This window comes from Procambarus clarkii, chromosome 42, assembly GCF_040958095.1.
Source record: "Procambarus clarkii isolate CNS0578487 chromosome 42, FALCON_Pclarkii_2.0, whole genome shotgun sequence".
Taxonomy (NCBI): domain Eukaryota; kingdom Metazoa; phylum Arthropoda; class Malacostraca; order Decapoda; family Cambaridae; genus Procambarus; species Procambarus clarkii.
Window position 1 is genome coordinate 11,049,582 of NC_091191.1, and position 24,118 is coordinate 11,073,699.

The following is a 24,118-nucleotide window of genomic DNA, read 5'->3' on the forward strand; positions in this document are numbered from 1 at the left end:
CTTCAGTAAGGGATGTAAAACAAAGGCACTTCAGAGCTTCAGTAAGGGATGTAAACAAAGGCACTTCAGAGCTTCAGTAAGGGATGTAAACAAAGGCACTTCAGAGCTTCAGTAAGGTATGTAAACAAAGGTACCTCAGAGCTTCAGTAAGGGATGTCAACAAAGGTACTTCAGAGCTTCAGTAAGGGATGTCAACAAAGGTACTTCAGAGCTTCAGTAAGGGATGTCAACAAAGGCAGCAGGTTACAGGAGACACACTCCGGGCGAGCCATACACCAAACTATGACAAACACAGGAGTTATCACATTAGTGGACCAGTGGCTGGAAAGGGCGGGCTCTGAAAACACATCTACGTGAGTAAGCAGACGAGGAGTCACAATAACGTGGCAGAAATATGTTGACCAAACCACACACTAGAAAGTAAAGGGACGACGACGTTCCGGTCCGTCATGGACCATTCGTTAGTTAGTCTCAAGTCGTTTGTGATCGACAATCGACTTGAGAATGGTCCAGGACGGACCGAAACGTCATCGTCCCTTCACTTTATAGTGTGTGGTTTGGTCAACATGTACGCGAGTACCTGTAGTTTACCTGTAGTCGGCATCAAGAGTTCTTCTACACACCTAGATTCTACATACATAGATTCAGATGTAAATGTGAATCATTTAGGATAATGAGGCATCAAATTAATCATAAGCTGTTCAACAGGCGGCAAGGCTCAGGAGATGGAACTTGTACCCAGAAAACCCATAGGGACTCGTACTAGTTTGCTGTGTTATCGACCCCACAATCGAGGATCCCGGGGTTCGATTCCAGATTCTCGTGCTGGACAGAAATGGTTGAACACGCCTGATTTCCCCTCATACCTCTGTTCACCTAGGAGTTAGACAACTACTGTGGGGCAGCATCCTGGGGAGGGTCAGTAGTTCGACCGTGAGGTGGACCTCATAACAGGCCTAACGTATATATATACACACAGGCTTCCTGTCCCTGATAAAACAAATTAAATGACATGCGGGTAATGACAGCCACCCCTGAGACACACCAGTACTACGCCTCAGCACTCACCCCCCTAGGCCTTAGTGAGGCACCTAGTTGATGAGTCTAGGAGGCTAGTGAGCAGCGGCATGCGCGCCTCACACACTCACACACACACACACACGCACACACACACACACACACACACACACACACACACACAAGTTGGAGATGCAGGCTGGAGTGAGAGGGAAGGTACTCCGGTGGATAGAGGAATACCTAAGCAACAGGAGACAACGAGTCTGTGTGAGGGGTGAGGTCTCAGATTGGCGAGACGTCACAAGTGGAGTCCCGCAGGGGTCAGTCCTTGGACCTATACTGTTTCTGGTATATGTAAATGATCTCCCAGAGGGTATAGATTCGTTCCTCTCAATGTTTGCCGACGATGCAAAAATTATGAGGAGGATTGAAACAGAGGATGATAGTAGGAGGCTACAAGATGACCTGGATAGACTGAGTGAATGGTCCAACAAATGGCTGTTGAAGTTCAACCCGAGTAAATGCAAAGTAATGAAACTAGGCAGTGGAAACAGGAGGCCAGGCACAGGATACAGAATAGGAGATGAAGTACTTAATGAAACAGACAGAGAGAAAGATCTAGGAGTTGATATCACACCAAACCTGTCTCCTGAAGCCCACATAAAGAGAATAACGTCTGCGTCATATGCGAGGCTGGCTAACATCAGAACGGCGTTCAGGAACCTGTGTAAGGAATCATTCAGAATCTTGTACACCACATATGTAAGACCAATCCTGGAGTATGCGGCCCCAGCATGGAGCCCGTACCTTGTCAAGCACAAGACGAAGCTGGAAAAAGTCCAAAGGTATGCTACTAGACTAGTCCCAGAACTAAGAGGCATGAGTTATGAGGAAAGGCTGCGGGAAATGCACCTCACGACACTGGAAGACAGAAGAGTAAGGGGGGACATGATCACAACCTACAAAATCCTCAGGGGAATCGACCGGGTAAACAAGGACGAACTTTTCAACACTGGTGGGACGCGAACAAGGGGACACAGGTGGAAGCTGAGTACCCAAATGAGCCACAGAGACGTTAGAAAGAACTTTTTCAGTGTCAGAGTAGTTAGCAAATGGAATGCATTAGGAAGTGATGTGGTGGAGGCTGACTCCATTCACAGTTTCAAATGTAGATATGATAGAGCCCAGTAGGCTCAGGAATCTGTACACCAGTTGATTGACGGTTGAGAGGCGGGACCAAAGAGCCAGAGCTCAACCCCCGCAAGCACAATTAGGTGAGTACAATTAGGTGAGTACACACACACACACACACACACACACACACACTCTCTCTCTCTCTATCTCTCTCTCAGAGAAAGAATGGGAGGGGGATAAGGGGGGACAAGCAGCAGCTACCCCTTCCCTTCCCTTCCCCCTCCCCCCCCACCACCTTCCCACAATTCGTACACTGCAGCAGCCTCTTGTAGCCCTCCCGCCGCTGCTGGTGAAGCCTCGTGTCGAACCTGTGTAAATATCTCCACTGTGAACCTCTCACCACCAACCAACATATATTTAACCCCCCTTCATTTCACTCAGGAAAAAAATGAAACAGGAACCGAAACGCAAAACGAGCAAAGATTACCCCGGGGGGGAGGGGAGGGGGGGATTGAAAACAAACGTAGGCTTCATTCTTTTTGACTTGTAGACGAAACGCTGCGAAAAATCGCTCGGACATCCTGCATGCTGCACAGTTGCCAGTTACGTCTTTTCAACTCCGGAAACGAATATGCATGTGTCTTTATGTTCCGTAGTGCTTGCAAGCTAAATCCCCCCCCCCCCCCACACTTACGCCCGAGAGAGTATACAATATTCCCCTACACCCCAAGCACAACATGCTCACACCCCCTGGTGTGTACTGTTGACACACGGGGCAGCAGAAGCACAGCTTTCCTCTCACGAAAACCAGTCACAGATCTGCCTGACCTTCATACCACTATTGCCCACAGTCTCAACATTTAACGTTATATAGAGACAACTTATATTGTGTTGGCACCAATTCTATACGATAATAAGTGAACGAGAGAGAGAGAGAGAGAGAGAGAGAGAGAGAGAGAGAGAGAGAGAGAGAGAGAGAGAGAGAGAGAGAGAGAGAGAGAGAGAGATACACACATACACATGTGTGTGTGTCACAACGTTGTGTGATATAATGTATACTTCAGAGTGTATGGGTACTACAATATGGGGTTGAGATGACGGGAGCTCCCGGGACGACGAGGCACACTGGCTGGCTGTTATAGAGCTGGTAAAGACTGGCCACAATTCCTTGATGGATTGCCTGGTTGTCATTTTGTTTGAGTCGTTGGTTGAGTGGATAATGTGACGAACTAATGATAACCAAAAATGTCTACTTTCACTACATTGTGAAAAATAGATAGATAGGATATATATATAGATAATTCTGAGGTTGTAACGGTGACCTTTGGAGTAGTAGACCCATGCGAACCCCTGGTAGCAGATTCCACAGTTACTTCCACTTTCGTATGTATTATTAACACATGTACATGTGTATTTGTGCAGCTACTCCTAGACTATAGGAAGGGGAGAACAGTGTCAATAAAAAAAACTTCACCACCATCTCTGTCCTCGCGAAACTCTATGATCTCCACCTCCCTTATTTCAATTACTGTGTACTCCAACGTGGACCAGCCACTCTCAGTTGAAATACCCAACCTCTTGGGCTGGGCGGTAGAGCGACGGTCTCGCTTCATGCAGGTCGGCGTTCAATCCCCGACCATCCAAGTGGTTGGGCACCATTCCTTACCCCCCGTCCCATCCCAAATCCTTATCCTGACCCCTTCCCAGTGCTATATAGTCGTAATGGCTTGGCGCTTTCCCCTTGATAGTTCCCTTCCCTTCTCAGTTGAAATATCGTTGACCTCATTCCCTTAATACTTTGAACTTTTCCGCGCGCAACAATGCGTAATGAACTTATTTCCTAACCCACAAAATACCGGTTTCATATCTGCAAGATATGTTGCAGGTCGAGTTGCACTCGACCTGCAACTGAGCAGTTTCTCGATTCTTGTTTACAATTCTACTCAACAAGTATCATCCAACAATCAGCCCCCCCCCCCCATCCTGTAAGCTCAGACTGGAGTTCAATAGGAATGGCAAACAGTATACCAGGAGCTCTTATCCTTCATCAATTCATCTCAAGTCTGACTCTTTGATTATTCAGCGCGTTCTCTCTACGCTCAGTAATAATGCCACAACGTATAAAATAAAAACTGCTAATCTACCCAGAAGCACACGGGCCCAAGCAGCTCACTTGGTACCTAAGTAATGAGTGAGTGAGCACTCATCAGTGAGCAGCTCGCTCAGACTAGTGATGAGTGCTCACTCACTCATCACTTAGTCATTCATATGCACCAACCTATGCACAAACGCTTGCAGAATACTTACGAGTCGCTACTTTTTACAGTACTTTGTAATTTGTACTTTGTAGAACTATAACGTACAAAGTGAGACGCATGAGTTGAGAGAACGGGGTTGTATAATCAGTTTTTATTAGGATTTTATTTTATATTTTCATTTTATTGTATATTTTAATTTCATTTTATATTTTACGTTTAAGTTACAAACATGTTAGGTAGAGTGAAGCTGGAGCCAGCCGTGTGACAACCATAAACACTAACAAACTCCCTTCCTTGTAGTTACTTTGCCTTGATTTCGGGGATCAACGTCTTCGCGGTCAGGTCTTTGACCAGCTCTCCTGGTTGATGGTCTGGTCAACCAAGCTGTTGGGCGCGGCTGCTCACAGCCGCGCCCAACAGTCGCCAGTTATACCCATTATACCCATTATGTGTAGTGGAAGCGTGTTGAACAGTCTCGGGCCTCTGATGTTAGCAGAGTTCTCTCTCCTGCTTGATGGGGTTCTGGGAGTTCTTCTACTCCCCAAGTCCGGCCCGAGGCCAGGCTCGACTTGTGAGAGTTTGGTCCACCAGGCTGTTGCTTGGAGCGGCCCGCAACTCATCAACGATTTCCAACAAATTACAACGCTAATGAACATTTTTAACAACCCATTATAAGTATTTCTAACTGGAGCCGACACTCTATGCTCATTTTCATAAATTTTCTGCTGGGAACATTTCTTAGCGGGACTTAACAACTGTCATCTTCACAGAACATGGCCTTAGACTTTCCTTCAACAAATTCCAAATGTGGCGAAGACATTTCCAGTTCTGGTGACTTACTTCCTTCACCAATTTCCAGCTTTAGCGAGGACTCAATGAACACATTTCCACCTCTGACAATGACTTCCTCGGCCAATTTCCAACATTTGACGAAGATTCAACGCGTGAATCTTGCACATTTTCTAGTGTCATTCAGCATCAACAAAAGAATTTTATTAATAACAAGTTAACAAGTCACTCAACCAAAACATCCTGCTACAGAGTGGTAAAAATATTAAGATGTTATTTCCTGTTCCTAAGACATTACGACAACTCTCAAGTAAAACTTCTCAGATCCACTTGGACAATTACCAATTACACACAAAAAAATCTCCTGGATCAATTTTAACAATTTCCAATTGAACAGTTCCTATACAACTCTTAAAAATGAAAGTTATTGTTTTCTCATCCACTCTAAAAGTTTAAACTTTCTATAAAATTGATTATAGTTTCTCTCTCCGAGTATAAGAAGTTTGTAACTCGGGAAGAATAGTTTCTTCCACGGCTTCAATAGTTTGGTTGGGGAGGGGGGGGGGGGGGTGAAGGGAGATATATAGCGTTGTCAGAAAGAAATATTTCCTTTCTTACGGACTTTCTCCCGCCTTTCTTCCCTTGTCTCTCTGTCTCTCTCTCTCTCTCTCTCTCTCTCTCTCTCTCTCTCAGAACACTCCAACACACAACAATAACACCAGGGACCACAACTTACAGATAACGAGCACATTTCTCATTGCCTCGTGAGAAAGAAAGCAGCGTTGATGTAACACACTAAGAATAACCTTAAATAAATCACAACACGAACTCACTCTACTCAAACGACACAACGCAATCTTTTCGTCTAAACCTTCACAGCATGAATGCTGTCACGTGAAGTCAAGTCTTCACAGCATGAATGCTGTCACGTGAAGTCAAGTCTTCACAGCATGAATACTGTCTCGTGAAGTCAAGTCTTCACAGCATGAATGCTGTCACGTGAAGTCAAGTCTTCACAGCATGAATACTGTCACGTGAAGTCAAGTCTTCACAGCATGAATACTGTCACGTGAAGTCAAGTCTTCACAGCATGAATACTGTCACGTGAAGTCAAGTCTTCACAGCATGAATACTGTCACGTGAAGTCAAGTCTTCACAGCATGAATACTGTCTCGTGAAGTCAAGTCTTCACAGCATGAATACTGTCTCGTGAAGTCAAGTCTTCACAGCATGAATACTGTCTCGTGAAGTCAAGTCTTCACAGCATGAATACTGTCTCGTGAAGTCAAGTCTTCACAGCATGAATACTGTCTCGTGAAGTCAAGTCTTCACAACATGAATACTGTCACGTGAAGTCAAGTCTTCACAGCATGAATACTGTCACGTGAAGTCAAGCCTTCATAGCATGAATACTGTCTCGTGAAGTCAAGCCTTCACAGCATGAATACTGTCTCGTGAAGTCAAGCCTTCACAACATGAATACTGCCTCGTGAAGTCAAGCCTTCACAGCATGAATACTGTCTCGTGAAGTCAAACCCTTCAACACCAAGGAGTAACAAGTACACACGAAGCAGCTTCCTGAGCGCATTATCTGGCTCTGAAACCCTGTCCACCATGGGTATGGGATGCACAATAAATGACTAAAATCAACAGGCATTCTTTGCCATCCGGGTATATATCAAAATTGTAGTGCGGCTTCGGTACTCGTTTCTACGATGTCGTTAAAGTTTCGCCTTTCTACTCCGATGTTTTAAGATGCTTCTATAATCTGTCATAAGGGGGACAATGATCCAATTACAATAGGGAACTTCCCTGCACCATCATACATCAATTGTGAAAGTTTGAAGCCGATAAGAGAAACGTTCTTCAGATATCACAAGACACCCGTTCAAAAGTGAAAGCTTAAGTCGAACTACGACTTAAACTACGAACTACGGTTGATTTTAAGACCAACCGGGTTGTATTGGATATGTGGGCCTGCGGGCCGCTCCAAGCAACAGCCTGTTGGACCAAGCTCTCTCAAGTCGAGCCTAAACTAGGCCGGCCTCCAGGAGTACAAAAGATCGCCCGAAACCCACTCCAGGTATGCCCCAAGCACATCCACTTGAAGTCAAACTTTCATAACATGGGTATATCCACTTGAAGATAACATATTACAGCATGGCTATAGTCCCTTGAAGCCAAACTTTCACATAATCCTTTACTGTGGTCGGGGGGAGGAAACCTGTTAAGACTTACTGAGATGCCGGGCCTAAGCCTTGGGCCAAGACTTGCCTCAACGTCTGGCACTGCCCCTGGAACACCACTGAGGACCAACAGCTTGTCAGCTGACTTACCACCGTGCTACACGTCACCTGTTAATGACCACAGGCGCCATTACCAGCGAGACTTGCCATTTTCTCAGCAGTCGTGTGTGTGTGTGTGTGTGTGTGTGTGTGTGTGTGTGTGTGTGTGTGTGTGTGTGTGTCTGTGTGTGTCTGTGTGTGTCTGTGTGTCTGTGTGTCTGTGTGTGTCTGTGTGTCTGTGTGTCTGTGTGTCTGTGTGTCTGTGTGTCTGTGTGTCTGTGTGTCTGTCTGTCTGTCTGTCTCTCTCTCTCTCTCTGAGTTATTGCCCTTCATCCCCCAGCTTTGGCATCCCTTTGACTTCCCGTACACCTTGCATCCTGCACTTGTTCACCCCTCTGGTCTTCACCCCTTGATCACTTATTGTGATGGTGTTGCTGTCATTCAACACTTACATTTAGTGTTTCAACCATCCTCCAGTCCTGCCACCTGCCGCTCAGTTAGAACCTGTACTCTACAGTCTTCCCATCCTGCTGCTCCTCCTCTCGTTCCCGTCCCTCTAGTGGTCCAGACCCCACCACCACCCCACACCCACTCTCTTTTACTAGCCCTGAGACCCAACTCTTTCACCCGCCTTCACCGCCTCTGCTCTCTCTCTCTCGTCTTCCTCACCCACGCCTCTCCTCAAAGTCTCCCTCACCCACGCCTCTCTGTCTCACACCCACCCTCACCCACGCCTCTCTGTCTCACACCCACCCTCACCCACGCCTCTCTGTCTCACACCCACCCTCACCCACGCCTCTCCTCCTCAGACTCACCCTCACCCACGCCTCTCCTCCTCAGACTCACCCTCACCCACGCCTCTCTATCAGACTCACCCTCACTCACGCCTCTCTTCCCCACCCCCCACCCCTTACTTTAGGCCTTCATCAATACTGCACAAAATATATGATTGGTAAATAAGTTCAGATTATGGCCTCTTACCAGCCCTCGAGTGCCACCTTGAGGGTATTACCAGACTGCTCGGGGCAGGTGCTGACCATACCAGACCTGCTCCTCCAGTGTGAGCCTGGAGGACCAGGTCTATACCTACTCCTCCAGTGTGAGCTTGGAGGACCAGGTATTACATCCAAATTAGACTACTTGTTTATGGACAATCTCCGGTTAAAAGGATAGGGTTTTCTAACGCATTTTGCAAGCTTATCCTTCCATTATATCTTGAGGTTAACTTAAGGTGTTTTCGGGGCTTAGTGTCCCCGCGGCCCGGTCCTCGACCAGGCCTCCACCCCCAGGAAGCAGCCCGTGACAGCTGACTAACACCCAGGTACCTATTTACTGCTAGGTAACAGGGGCATAGGGTGAAAGAAACTCTGCCCATTGTTTTTCGTCGGCGCCTGGGATCGAACCCAGGACCACAAGATCACAAGTCCAGCATGCTGTCCGCTCGGCCGACCGGCTCTCCAAGGGTAGACTCATTCGTCGCTTGCTGGCTCATTGAGAATTAGCAGTACGGAATCGGAAGTGAGGTCAGTCACACATGGCCAAGTGGTATGGGAAGCCTTGATCGTGCAACCGGGGTAATGGAGACAAGATGGAGACACGATACAGTGGACAACACGAAATCAATATCACATTTCATGTAATTGAAACACTAGATGGCAAGAAAACCCAAATGTGCCATAAACCTGGCGAAACCTCACGTGGAGGCAACCACAACCTTGCACACGGAAGTTGCTGGGGACATGCCCAGTACAGCGTAATCACACCTCACTATTAAAAGAAAAGCAATAAAAAAGATTTGCGAGCAATCGTGTCGGAAAACTTTACTTTTAAAGGACACAGTAAAGTAGCTGTCACAAATTAAAAAAAATAAAAATGGGTTGGTTGGATCTTTATCTTCTTTGTTGGATCTGAAAAGCCTTTGAAACAAGAGATGCTAGACTAATTACACTAAGACACTAACGCTAAGTGTTAGTGTCTGAAGTGTAATTAGTCTTCAAACAATTTCTTCAAACCTGAAGAAATTGTTGAGCTGGAGATCGTACAAAGATCTTTTACTGTCCGAATCAACTCGATAAAATAGCCGAGTGGGAATTATAGTCTGCGAGTGGAAATTATCAATTATAAGAAAGAATGATAGGTAAACTGTCGTAAGAAATACAAGTGCTAAGATTACTGGACCCCCCCCCCCCCCCCAGTGTGGTTTAATATCTCAAGACACCAACCATACATTACACTGTAGAAAGTTTCGGTGTTGATAGTTTGAAGCGAAACCTCTGAGCTGCTGCTAAGAGATAAGTTTTGTTTAGATAAGATAAGTTTGTTTAGATAAGATCTAAACAAACCATCTTTTGTTTAGATGCTTTCCAACATTGCATATAGATACTTTCCAATCACTGAGCGTCTGATTGATTGGAATCAATCACGAATCAAACGTGAATATTTGGACCAACATTGTTTTGACAAATGATACGTTTGATACCGAAGTCAATTTTAATCTTCGTCATATGCAAAATTAACTTCGTTGTCAATGTCATCATGATGAGTTATTTTATGTGTGAGATAGTATCTAGGCAAAGGTTATCCTGAACCCTTTATTCTGTGCGGTGAACAGTTTATTGTTCATTCATGTTATACAGTACTTACTGTCTGTCCTCCACCTAAGGTTTTCAAGGGCACGAAGAGCACATGTGGAAACTCAAATCATGCCCCGTCTTGCAGTGTGATTTTAACGGCACAGTTATTTGACGCCAACTGTTGTTCAGTTGGTCTTGTTTTGTTCAGTTGGTCTTGTTTTGTTCAGTTGGTCTTGTGTTGTTCAGTTGGTCTTGTGTTGTTCAGTTGGTCTTGTGTTGTTCAGTTGGTCTTGTTTTGTTCAATTGGTCTTGTTAGTGTAGCGTTGAGCCAGTTGTTCAGCCTGACACTGACAGTGTATAGGATTAGGTATAGGACACTGATAGGTATACCTACCTTGAGGTGCTTCCGGGACTTAGCGTCCCCGCGGCCCGGTCGTCGACCAGGCCTCCTCCTATAGAATAGGATTTCTGAACAACTTACTGGCGGGCGTTGCAGTGCGTCCTGTTGACAGTTGAACAAAATGTTCAACATCAGTATAAACAAAATGTTTGCGAGACCTTAGGGTTTTGGACTTTACCAGCTGGAACAATTATGTCAAGTGTGACTACTCTGGGGAAAAAACAATATTTTCATTGCCCTTTTTTGGTGATGGGTGTGAGTCATATTTGTAAGGTTGGGTGTAGATATATCTATAACAGTTAACTTGCATTTAGAAGGCATGTTCAGATGAAATTGGCAATGTATTTACTCGAACATTTTATTTTTAACACACGAGGTGAGGTGACGACATCTGACTCGTGTTAGCAGGCTGAGAGCTCTCCCATCTTACGTGGACATCTTCAAGAGGAAACTAGATTGTTTCCTCCAAGGAGTGCCGGATCAACCGGGCTGTGGTGGGTATGTGGGCCTGCGGGCCGCTCCAAGCAACAGCCTGGTGGACTAAACTCTCACAAGTCAAGCCTAGCCATCAACCAGGTATCATCCCTTACCATAGCTCATGGTAAGCCTTATCCACAAATTGTCCATGGACCGCCACTCGTCTATCGACTACTCAACATTCACTGGGTTTCTTGTGACTTTTGAAACAGCATACATTCAATGATGAATTTATATTAAATCTGCAACTGTTATACTAAAATGAATTAATATATAGTTAGTCGTGTGTTGAATCACACATGAAGAACAATAGTGGTCCAAGGACAGAGGCTTGGGTACACCACACGTGTCGCCTCTTCCAGTCCCACACCTTCTTCACTATGACCCTTTGTTTCCTGTCCCTCAGTTACTTCCTTACACAGTTAACTGTATAATGAAGTACTATATTGACTATCTTGTGCACCAGCTATCAAGAAGGAACACTATAAAATGCTCTTTGACAAGCTAGGAAAATGCAGTCTACCCAGCTTTCTTCTTCCTTCTGTACTGTGTTGACCTTCATATGAACTCTATGAGGTTTGCCGGCCATGACTTCTGCCTTTGGCTCCTTGTTGCCCAATTGGTACAACGTTCACTCTAGTGCCCCCATCATTCTTGTCCAGAATATTTTCTCCAGCAGTTTGTAAACGGCGGCTGTGGCAGTGGTGGCGGCTGTGGTAGTGGCAGCGGCGGCTGTGGTAGCGGCTGTGGCAGCGGTGGCTGTGGTAGTGGCAGCGGTGGTAGTGGCGGCAGCGGTGGTAGTGGCGGCAGCGGTGGCAGCGGCGGCGGCTGTGGCATCACTCAACACTACAGAGACCAGAGCCACGGGGTAAAGGCAGGGATGTAATAACTCACAACCAATGACTTCTAATTTCCATTTAATGAGACCATTATCTTAATAGATCAGCCATTCACCCAACTGGTGCTCACTCATTGCTTTATATGTGAGTGTCGCTCCGAGCACAGTCATCTCATTACCGTTCATTTAGTGCCCAACACGCTCGGTACTTCACCAGGAGATGCGTGAGCGTGTCTCATAGTTAAACGTACATGCGCAGATGCATGCAGTATGCAGCGATGCGGGTGTTGTCACACAGCTCCCAGACACCCCATCCTCCGAGACCTACACCAGTTAAATCTAACTTTATACACTTTGACGAAGCCCTGACACGTTCCCTCCTAGTACAACAGCTCTCCCACACCTATTCCTTCCCCCTATCCTCATATACCCTAAGTACATGAGGATAGGGATACCCCAAGTGGGCATCCTTATACATATACGACACACATCTGCACTTCCAGATTCCCCAGAGTGTGAGAGAAGAGAAGCTCTTGCTGGAGCACCAGCATGCTTGGTGAACAGGGGCCTCAGGTTGAAACTCTGCCCATTTGTTTCTGCCTCGGCCTGGAATCGAACCCGGGCCCTTAGGACTACGACCACAGCGCGCTGTCCACTCCGCCGCGAGGCTCGTATCGCCGAGCCTCCCCTACCCCTCAACCTTATGTGTGTACTCACCTGGTTGTGCTGCTCCTCGTTGCTAGACTGGTCAACCAGGCTGTTGGACGCCTGGTTGTCATCTGGTCATGTCATCTGGAAGGTGGTCAGGACTGGGAACACCAGCGCCCTCAGCCAGCCATCCTCCAATGGATACCTGATCAACCAGGCTGTGACTCATACGTCAGGCTGTGAGCAGCCGCGTCTAACAGCCTGGTTGACCAGTCCAGCAACCAGGAGGCCTGGTCGACGACCGGGCCGCGGGGACACTAAGCACCTCAAGGTAACCTCAAGGTAGCCACAGACACTCCCTCATCACCAATAATACACCAACACAGACATACAACAGCCTTCAATATACAACACCCCCACCCCCCCCTCTCTGCAACAGACTCCAGCTGCATAAATCAGAATATTAGTCTGTGCGGATTAAGATTACATTCAATTAATTTAAAATGATAAAATACTGCAACAAAAAGCAGGTCATACCGGACCGGCCGCCATCAAACTCACTCCTTTCCTGTTATTATTTTCATGTTCACTATTAAATTCCCAGGATTTCTAGGAATAGTGAAATAATAAGTAACTTTTATAAACTTTTATAAAATAATTATTATTTGAAATAATATTTTTATAAAACTTTTATAAAGTAATTATTATTTGAAATAGTAAGTAACTATAAAAAATTTGCACTTTATATATTATATATATTTATATATATTTATATATTTATTTATATTATATATATTTATTTATATTATATATATTTATTTATATTATATATATTTATTTATATTATATATATTTATATTATATATATTTATTTATATTATATATATTTATATATATTATATAAAGGAAGAACTTATTTACAATAATGGAAATCGAATGTGTACATTAGGTGGGTATAGAACACACACACGCTGGGTGAAGTGAATTATGCCAACGGAATCACTTCATTACAGACAATACTGCAGTTAACATATATATAACCAATAATGAATATCCCCCAAAATAGGATGGAAAATTGATCAAGGGCGAATGAACACTGGTCATCATTGATTGATGAAGATTAAGCCACCCAAAAGGTGGCACGGGCATGAATAGCCCGTAAGTGGTGGCCCTTTTGAGCCATTTGGAGATCTGTGGAGGTGCGACTGCACCCTACGTGACGGGAGATGTCTCCCGTGTGGTCATCATTGTTAACGTAAAAAATCGAATTTAAACGTCACTGAATGTTTCCATATGAGGGCAACAGTGCAACAGGCAAGCAAGCCCCATTCTTGCGGCACACATGTCCCTGTTGACTTAGCTCGCCCGCGGCCCAAATCTCTGACTTAAATGGGAAATGATGCAACAAGATGCCGTTTGCAGAAGAGTGACCGTTTAAAGGGTACGAGGGAAGTATTTAAGAGAGCAAACTACGTAGTAGCAGAGAGAGAGAGAGAGAGAGAGAGAGAGAGAGAGAGAGAGAGAGAGAGAGAGAGAGAGAGAGAGAGAGAGAGAGAGAGAGAGAGAGAGAGAGAGAGAGAGGAGAGAGAAGGAAGGAATGAAGAAGAGAAGTTGAAGGAACGAGGAAGAGAATAAGAAATGTTGAAGAGTGGAAGAAATGTGGCAGATGAGAAAAGGGACTCAACAATAGGAGAGGGAGAAAGTGGAGAGGAAACACCACGGCAAGAAATAGACCACCTAGAAGAAATGAACAAATTATACAATAAAAAGCGCGCGCGCGCACACACACACACCTGTTGAGTGACGGGACCAAAGAGCCAGAGCTCAACCCCCGCAAACACAACTAGGTGAGTACACAAATCACTGCTACTCAGACATTTAGCCATTTACAAGTCTACTGTAATTTATACACAGATATATTTGTTTAATTGTAATCACTTCACTTTGTATAGAAGCTAGAGAGACTTTTACACAGCAACCGGGGGGAGGGGGGGGGGCACAGACGCTGTGGAGCCCAAACGTTCCTGTTCATTATTTGAGACATGACACCATGGTGGTGCCTCCAGTCTTTCACTGACACCTTTATCATACAGGAAATTAAAGAGTTTCTACCATTCTCTCTCTCTCTCCGATGTTTTGTGTGTGCGTGCGTGTGTGTGTGTGTGTGTGTGTGTGTGTGTGTGTGTGTGTGTGTGTGTGTGTGTGTGTGTGTGTGTGTATTCACCTAGTTGTTTGTGGGGGTTGAGCTTTGCTCTTTGGTCACACCTTTCTATTGTCAATTCTCTGTATGTGTCTCTCTGCTTGCGTGCGTTTCGCCTGCACACACACACACACACACACACACACACACACACACACACACACACACACACACACACACACACACACGCGTGGGTAATACACCAAAACAACTGCCAACAATTAACCGGAGCTAAGAAGTAAGAGTAACAGTGTTCAACTCTCCCACTGTGAGCGCTTGGCGGTAGACCCATTAAACAAGGAGCCAACCCCTCCATCATCACCCCCCCCCCCCCCATCTGTGTCCGATCCTCTCACTCCTGACCTCTGACCTCTCCCCTAATTGGGTCACCGTCTTCCTAACACCCCACTCTCCCAGCATCCCCCCCCCCCTTTGCGTTCTACTAATGAAAACTCCGTTCCCAGACCTGAGTATTTCGCCTGCTAGTTAGACATTTAATTTTCGGCTTCTAGGTCCACTAATTTCCTCCGAACTAGGAACTTTGCGCTAATTGGCTACGTGTTTCTTGTGAGGAGAGAGGGGGGAGGGGGGGAGGGGGGACATTGTTAACTCGTAGAAGGCATTCCTTATTACAATTCACGTCTTCCAAAGGAATTAATATATACATGGTTTCTGCTCTCTCTCTCTCTCTCTCTCAAATGATCCAATCGTTTCTGGAATTAACTATTCCATTTTGTTTGGATTTTCTCGAGGTACGATGCTGAAATCTGGCACTTTACACGTGCCAGTATAGTGACACTTTACACTTAAATGACTTTATATCACGAGTAGAGTTCGTTTCCACAACCTACGCTATTTAGCTCATTCTAATTTTCCCACAATTCTTACGCTGAAAAGTAAAAATCATCAGTGCCTCGTCTCCTCGCGCTTCCATCTATATTTCTTTATGTCCGTGTGTAATGTATACATTATACATATATACACACTTGAAAATTACAAATGCCCTTGCTGGGGCTTGAACTTCCGGCCGCGTGGTTCAAAGCCGAGAGCTCTACCACTGTACCACCATGACCGTGGTGCAGGGCACGACTTTTAATTAGAAATTGAAGTAATGCAAGGTTTGGTGGGTGAGTGAAGCGTCAATCACATTGATCACTGCGCTCGCTCAATCACATCGTTCACAGCGCCCTGTCAATCACATTATTCAAAGCGCGCTGACACAGCTGATGAGTGTTGCCAACTTGGCACGGGCAACACAATTGTGTTGATTTTATTTCAAGTGGGAAGAGGACTTAGAAGAAAGTTTCATAGAACAGCGAGTAGAGAGGTACAACTAGTACTGATGTGATGAGTTTTGGCGCATATTTCACTCAGGTGTATAATGCCAGTATACGTCGTCCCTTCACCTTCTAGTGTGTGGTCTGGTCAACATACTTTAGCCACGTTATTGTGGCTCATCGCCTGCATTTAGATGGGCTCATTTCTGCACTTGGCTGGTTGAGCCCCTAGAGCACTGGTCAGAACGTCTTCAAGGGACAAAGTGTAACTTGCCTCCTCGAAACACCCATAAATACCCACAGCATGCTCCCTAAAATATTGGGTGTTGGGAGCATGCTGTGAGCATTTATGGGTGTATGTCCATTTATGTCGAGTTTGGAGCATGCTCCCCAACACCCATAAATACCAGGAGCATACCAAGTTCTCTCACCATGCTCCCGGTATACTCCTCTAACCCCCGTAAAATACTGGGAGCAACTGTAGTACTTAAAATTGAGGCTACTGAAGGCGCCCCTTTCAGAAACCTGAAACATCAAGGTGTGGGTTACTTTGAGGTGATTTCGGGGCTTAGCGTCCCCGCGGCCCGGTCGTCGACTAGGCCCCCTGTTTGCTGGACTGGTCAACCAGGCTGTTGGACGTGGCTGTGTGTGTGTGTGTGTGTGTGTGTGTGTGTGTGTGTACAAACTCTTAAAATAATACACATCTATTTAAGCTACATCATTCAAGGACCCCGCCCCCCCCCACCTCGATAATGATAACACTCACCTAAATTTTCTAACTAATGTATCCACTATACATTAATGTTTAACGTATAAAGTCGATATGTAAAAAAAAAATTATCATCGCACTCAAAAGAATAATCGAGTTAAAACTGTAGTCTCTAAGATACACTAACAACTGTATAATACAATATCCATACCGACAATATCGAATTATAATTGACATCATAACCAGTATAATTATTATTGGAATTATCATCAAATGATTGGGCAACGGATGAGATGAGGAAATTATGAATGAACACAGCACCTTTAAGCGTGACTTGGCCAGCCTGGTCATGAATGGAGCCGGTAGTGTAAACACAGCACTGGAGTACGGGGGACACTTGGCACTTTAACTTATTACCCCAAACATTCAACCCTCAACACTAACTGTGAATGAGCCCGCGCGGGAGAATTCAAATTGTAAACACAGGAGGACGAACGGAACCATTACGAACACCACGAGGGCGAACGGACTCCTTTACGAACACCACTAGGACGAACGGAACCATTACGGACACCACGAGGACGAACAGAACCATTACGAACACCACGAGGGCGAACGGACTCCTTTACGAACACCACGAGGACGAACGGAACCATTACGGACACCACGAGGACGAACAGAACCATTACGAACACCACGAGGACGAACGGAACCATTACGGACACCACGAGGACGAACAGAACCATTACGAACACCACGAGGACGAACGGACTTCATTACGAACACTACGAGGGACAACGGACTTCATTACGAACACCACGAGGGCGAACGGACCATTACGAACACCACGAGGACGAACGGACTCCTTTACGAACACTACGCATTGTCATTATATATGAGTGGGATTGGGTGGTTATAAATAGGAGCTGCCTCGTATGGGCCAATAGGCCTTCTGCAGTTACCTTTGTTCTTATGTTCTTATGGTAAAGAGAGTAAAGAAGCCGACACCAAGAACACGGGTCGGGGCGATAAGAGAGCAGAGATAGCGATCTCAGATAAGGAGTGGCGAGAGCGCCCATTTAGGGCAAGTGTCCCTCGGCCGATAACAGGTGATGGAGTGAAGAGATAACGCCGGAACTACCAGGACAGGTGATGGAAGACGAGGGGAGAGAGGGAGTGCAGAAGAGGGGACAAAGAGGGAGAAGAAGGGGGGGGGGAAGACAAAACCGACTGAGGTAATATAATCGAATAAAATTAGAGCCGATACGAAAGAGATGATAAGTAGGACATAAAGACAAGCCACAGTTAACTAGAATGTATACACTAAACAATGTATGCATCAAAATGTATACATCAAACCGGGCCGCGGGGACACTAAAAGCCCCGAAATCATCTCAAGACAACCTCAAAATAACCATCAAACGAAGTGTGTTCCACAGAGAGTAATAGGGAAGATGAGGTATGCAAGGTGAAGGGGGGTGGAATAAGGTCCCATCTACCTTGAGGTTACCTTGAGATGATTTCAGGGCTTAGCGTCCCCGCGGCCCGGTCCTTGACCAGGCCTCCTCATTGGTCAACCAGGCACAGAGATACGTGCGCTAAGTGTGCCAAGTTTAGTGACTGAACTTAACCACCTAGAGCGCAGGTACATGATCGGGACTCACCGGAGGACCCACACGCCCACGGCGGGTAACTAGAGCGACACTAGTTACCAACCAGGTAGTTACCAACAAACAAGGACTAAAAACAAGAACAAAAAATACAGTACCGTTACAAAGCACTGGGTTCAACTTACGTGAAGTGATCACTTTAAATCTTGATAAATATCACATCGATATTCATAGCTAATTCAAAATTATATTGATAGCTACAAACTTACAGAAAACCAATATAAAAAAACAAGCAATTTAAAACAATTATTTATTACCAGTTAGAAAACTTGAAAGAAACCTAAATATCGCAAAAAACTAATTGCCAAAAGTTATATTATATGTCAGAATTAAAACAAATATAACAGTTCAAAATGTCAACGCTTGAAATGAGAATCAAAGACACAACTCAAGGGGGGAACTTAAGCAAATAATAAAGAAGTCTCCATCGACTATAAATGAAAACAAAAAGCAGACTGTAAATTATACAGTATCAGGAATCTGTACACCAGTTGATTGACAGTTGAGAGGCGGGACCAAACAGCCAAAGCTCAACCCCCGCAAGCACAAATAGGTGAGTACAGTGAACATTTGAGTAGCTGAACCGTTAATGTTCAGCAGAGGCCGCAGCTCCCTGATATATAAGGATTCCAGTATTCTTAAATCCGACTGGCCGTTCATGCGTGTCTAAAATGTTAAAATCGGATTCTATTAGAGAATGATTCACCTCATTACAATGATTTCTAATCACTGTGAATACTGGTTTTGATAAACCAAACTTCCCTATCGTTTTATTGAAATGTTTGTACCTGTTTGATACCTGGTTGATGGGGTTCTGGGAGTTCTTCTACTCCACAAGCCCGGCCCGAGACCAGGCTTGACTAGTGAGAGTTTGGTCTACCAGGCTGTTGCTTGGAGCGGCCCGCAGGCCCACATTTCCACCACAGCCCGGTTGGTCCGGCACTCCTTGAAGAACACTATCTACTTGTCTCTTGAAGATATACACGGTTGTTCCGGCACTATTTCTTATGCTCGCTGGGAGGATGTTGAACAACCGCGGACCTCTGATGTTTATAGTGTTCTCTGATTGTGCCTATGGCACTCCATATATGATACAATAGATGTTCCCTTGGAGAATCTTAATTTACTAATAAATAGGAGAACCATTGACATAGCAAACCTCTTGTTAAAATTCTGCTTTGCTTTGAATGACGTTTTCGAATACCTCGAAAACCTCATTTCCTAATACCTAATTTCGAATTCATGACGTTTCGAATACTTCTCGTATTCATCATCAGATCTAAAATACGTCAAATTAAAATAAGCAGCAAAACAAACAACTCACACTGGACAAGATTACACATTAAAAGATAAGAGCTATAAAGCTACACTAGTTACCAAACACTGGGTTCAACTTACGTAAAGTGATCAAAGTAAGACTTGATAATTATCACATGGATGCTCAAAGCTAATTCTAAATTACAGTACATTGATAACTACAAACACTGAATACGAAAAGTATTCGAAACATTATGAATATATATTAAAAGATAAGAAGAATTTTAACAAAATTTTTGCTATATCAATAGCTCTCTTATTTATTAATATATATATATATATATATATATATATATATATATATATATATATATATATATATATATATATATGCGAACAAGCCTGAATGGTCCCCAGGACTTTTCAGTTATATATATATTTGAGTTTTCAGTTATATTATATATATATATATATATATATATATATATATATATATATATATATATATATATATATATATATATATATATATATATATATATATGGTTTACAAAAGGTAATTTTGCTGGAGCTGTGGTGAGGTGAACAATACTGTACAATCCTATAATAGTACTAATTGTGTTAATCTGGAAATAGGTCACATGTGGCGACCTGACTTGTTGAAGCAGTAATCCAGTAATAGCCCTAATCCGGTACACGGTGTGTTGCTTCTATCCGTGCCTGTGGATAGGTAAATCCAGCCATTAGCTTGTGTTGCTTCTATCCGTGCCTGTGGATAGGTAAATCCAGCCATTAGCTCTCAGACTACGTCTGCCTGTCTAACCGCTGGTTGTCTATGTACTGGACGCCAGATCTATTTTCATCATATCTATTATATATTTGTGTGTCACACGCATACACATGTTCACCACATACAAGATTCTCAAGGGAATTGATAGGGTAGATAAAATAGATTAATAAACACAAGGGGCACACGCACTAGGGGGCACGGGTGGAAATTGAGTGCTCAAATGAGGCATAGAGACATTAGAAAGAATTTTATTAGTGTCAGAATAGTTGACAAATAGAATGCTTTAGGAGTTGATGTGGTGGAGGCAGACTCCATACACAGTTTCAAGTGTAGATATGATAAGAGTTTAATAGGCTCAGGAATCTGTACACCTGTTGATTGGCAGTTGAGAGGCGGGACCAAAGAGCCAGAGCTCAACCCCCGCAAGCACAATTAGACAAGCACACACACACACAATGTAGCCTACATAATCTAGCAAACGCCCAGGAACCTATTTATTACTAGGTGAACAGAGGCATCAAGTCGAGTAAAAGAACTTTGCCCAATTGTTTTCCTCTCACCCGGAAATTGAACCCAGGTTGCTAGACGAGTCGCGTGGGTACCTGTGCGTGGATACCTCATTGCTTGTGCACTCGTGTGCATGCACGCGCACGCCTGCGCGCTTGTGCTTGTACAATAGGTACACATTCCTATTGGTATGTGTATCCAAGCACGAGGCTCCAGTGGTCCAAGCACGAGGCTCCAGTGGTCCAAGCACGAGGCTCCACTGGTCCAAGCACGAGGCTCCACTGGTCCAAGCACGAGGCTCCACTGGTCCAAGCACGAGGCTCCACTGGTCCAAGCACGAGGCTCCAGTGCTCCAAGCCCTCGCCATTCTCAGCATAATCAACAAGTACGGCATACAACATTGCCAGTTACAAATACACACGATACAATACTGTATTCCTCGCTTCTTCTACCGTGTTGGGACTTAATCCTTCCTTCTGATGATTCCACGGATCAAAGCCCCCCATTTCGGTCTCTAACCAGCCACCTGATTGCTGGTTAGGTGAACGAGGCTGTTCGACCCAGAGGCTCGCTGCCTGAACAATTAACCACAACCTGATTGACCAGGTATCTTTTGAAGTTGTTTATAAAGTTATTTTGAACACCGTGCTCTTCACAATAGTTGGACCATTAGCAAACATCGAGTGGAAGAAGCCTATCCACTGTGGAGAATCATTTACATATACAGGGAGCCGGTCGGCCGAGCGGACAGCACGCTGGACTTGTGATCCTGTGGTCCTGGGTTCGATCCCAGACGCCGGCGAGAAACATTGGACAGAGTTTCTTTCACCCTATGCCCCTGTTACCTAGCAGTAAAATAGGTACCTGGGTGTTAGTCAGCTGTCACGGGCTGCTTCCTGGGGGTGGAGGCCTGGTCGAGGACCGGGCACTAAAAAGCCCCGAAATCATCTCAAGATAACCTCAAGATAACAGTATCAGGAAAAAGACAGGTCCCAGTTCTAGCCGCTGTGAGAGTTCGCTAATAACAATCTGATGCTCTGAAATAATTCAATATATCCGTTGTTCAACGACGACACCCTTAATATTTGACCCAGGACTCTGTGATTCTTGAGTTGCAGTGTTGAGCACCGCTGGTGATATTAAGCTATTAACGTCCAGGATCACCGTGGTCAGGGGACATGTGCCGGGAGGACACCACAACAGTGTGGTTGATCAAGAGCAGATTGTCAGCACAGACGCAACACAGGCTAGGACGAGAGGGTAGGTACGCGTGCCTGGAGCCTGGAGAGGATTATTCTGTGAGTACGTGTGCTTCCCGAGCCCAGCCTGAGGCCAGACTCGACTTGGTCCACCAGGCTGTTGCTCGGAGCGGCCCGCAGGCCCACATATTCACCACAGCCCGGTTGGTCCGCATTTCTTGCAAGAACTTATATAAATACTTCTTGAAAATATCACCTTTGTTCCGGCTTATAAGTCTTTGTCACTCAACTTTGAGTTACATGCACGCATGCACACACACGCACGCACGCGTGCACACACACGGACGCGTGCACACGGTTGGAAAAAGTTAAGTGAGAAGGCGTGGGAGGTCAAAACTGTTAGTAGTTTCAGCGTGTCATATGACGAAACACTCAGGAAAGACGGGACACAACGAGCGTGGGTGGCTCTTATCTCTAACTACACTTGGGTAATTACGCGCACACACACACACAGGCTGATTCCATACACAGTTTTAAATGTAGATATGATAGAGCCCAGTAGGCTCAGGAATCTGTACACCTGTTGATTGACGGTTGAGAGGCGGGACCAAAGAGCCAAAGCTCAACCCCCCGCAAACACAAATGGGTGAGTACACACGCACACACACACATACACTTCACCAGTTCAACACTCCCCAGCCATACCACGCAACCACCGTTTCCTCTATGCCAAACAGAACAGACCACATTCCCCTTTACGTCTCCAACACCACCAGTCCTCCCCATACCAACTCCAACACTCCCTCTATTGGTATTCTACAAATACTCCATACACACATTTCCATATATCCCGCGTTTCCCCTAACGCCAGCCTAATATACAGCCACAGTCTCTCTCTCTCCCCTACGCCAACCCTCCACACTGGCACTCTTCACACTAGCCCCCCACCCACGCTGACACTCCCTACACCAGGCTCCACTCTTCCCCCCTCACACTGTTTCCCCCTTACTCCAGCCACCATACACGCCTACAGGCTTTCGGGCGCCAGTCCCGGCGGCTGCAGTGCGACAACAGACCCCCATAAGCCCCACTTCGCCAGCCCCACAGCCGACCTAACTTTCTCCCACATATGTATATGAAAAGTGGGAGGACAGGCCTGGATACCAGCATGATCCTGGACCCCGAGGCCCACCAAGGGAGCTCCACACACTGGTTGGGGGACAGGAGAGACCCAAGTCACACACGTCCCTAAGGCCGAAAACCAGCCTGCAGCACAACACAACACCCGACCGGCGGGGAAGGAGGTCCTCGTCCCCCGCGGAGCGGACGTCAGGTCGGGGTTGTGACCGTTCAATAACAATAAAAGCCTTTATTCGGTCAAAAATCATTTATAGGGGTATTTAATATTTATTTTACAAATCGTATAGGCAAATTGGGGGGGGGGGCGGGGTGGTGATTTGTTACCCCGTTCCAAAAATCTGACTCTGCTCGTGTGGGGGGGAGAGGGCGGGGGGGGGGACCACACTCAACACTGAATGATTAATAAGGGAACACATTCGCTATAACGCCAATATACGCACTATCTGTGCCACTCTTCACGCCAATGTACGCACGATCTGTGCCACTCTTCACGCCAATATACGCACTATCTGTGCCACTCTTCACAGACACAGTCAACGATGAGGGGCAGCAAAGGCATTATATAGCTGACTCACATAAGAGTAAAGGCTGTATCTACCATCAAGGGATACAATATGTTTCTCCTGTAAGCGCCACGAATGATACAGTGCCCGGCTGGAATACAGTAGCTGCAATCAAAAACAAATCTGATACATCAAAGCGGTACATGCATTTTAAAACACGGATACTGTACAAACACACAAAATATATATAAAACAAAATATATTATACCAAAAAACACAAAACCCAATATGTAAAACATAACAAATTGCTTTATGAAAAATGTATATCACTAGCCAGCGGTACACAGTACTTTATATATATATATATATATATATATATATATATATATATATATATATATATATATATATATATATATATATAACTGAAAACTCACACCCCAGAAT

At 45.1% G+C, this 24,118-nt stretch overlaps 1 protein-coding gene across 6 annotated transcripts in view; it reads right to left on the reverse strand.

Annotated features, from left to right (window-relative positions):
- Positions 1–24,118, reverse strand: part of LOC123770261 (RING finger protein 44) — a 177,703-nt gene that overhangs the window by 135,684 nt on the left and 17,901 nt on the right. The window lies entirely within an intron of this gene.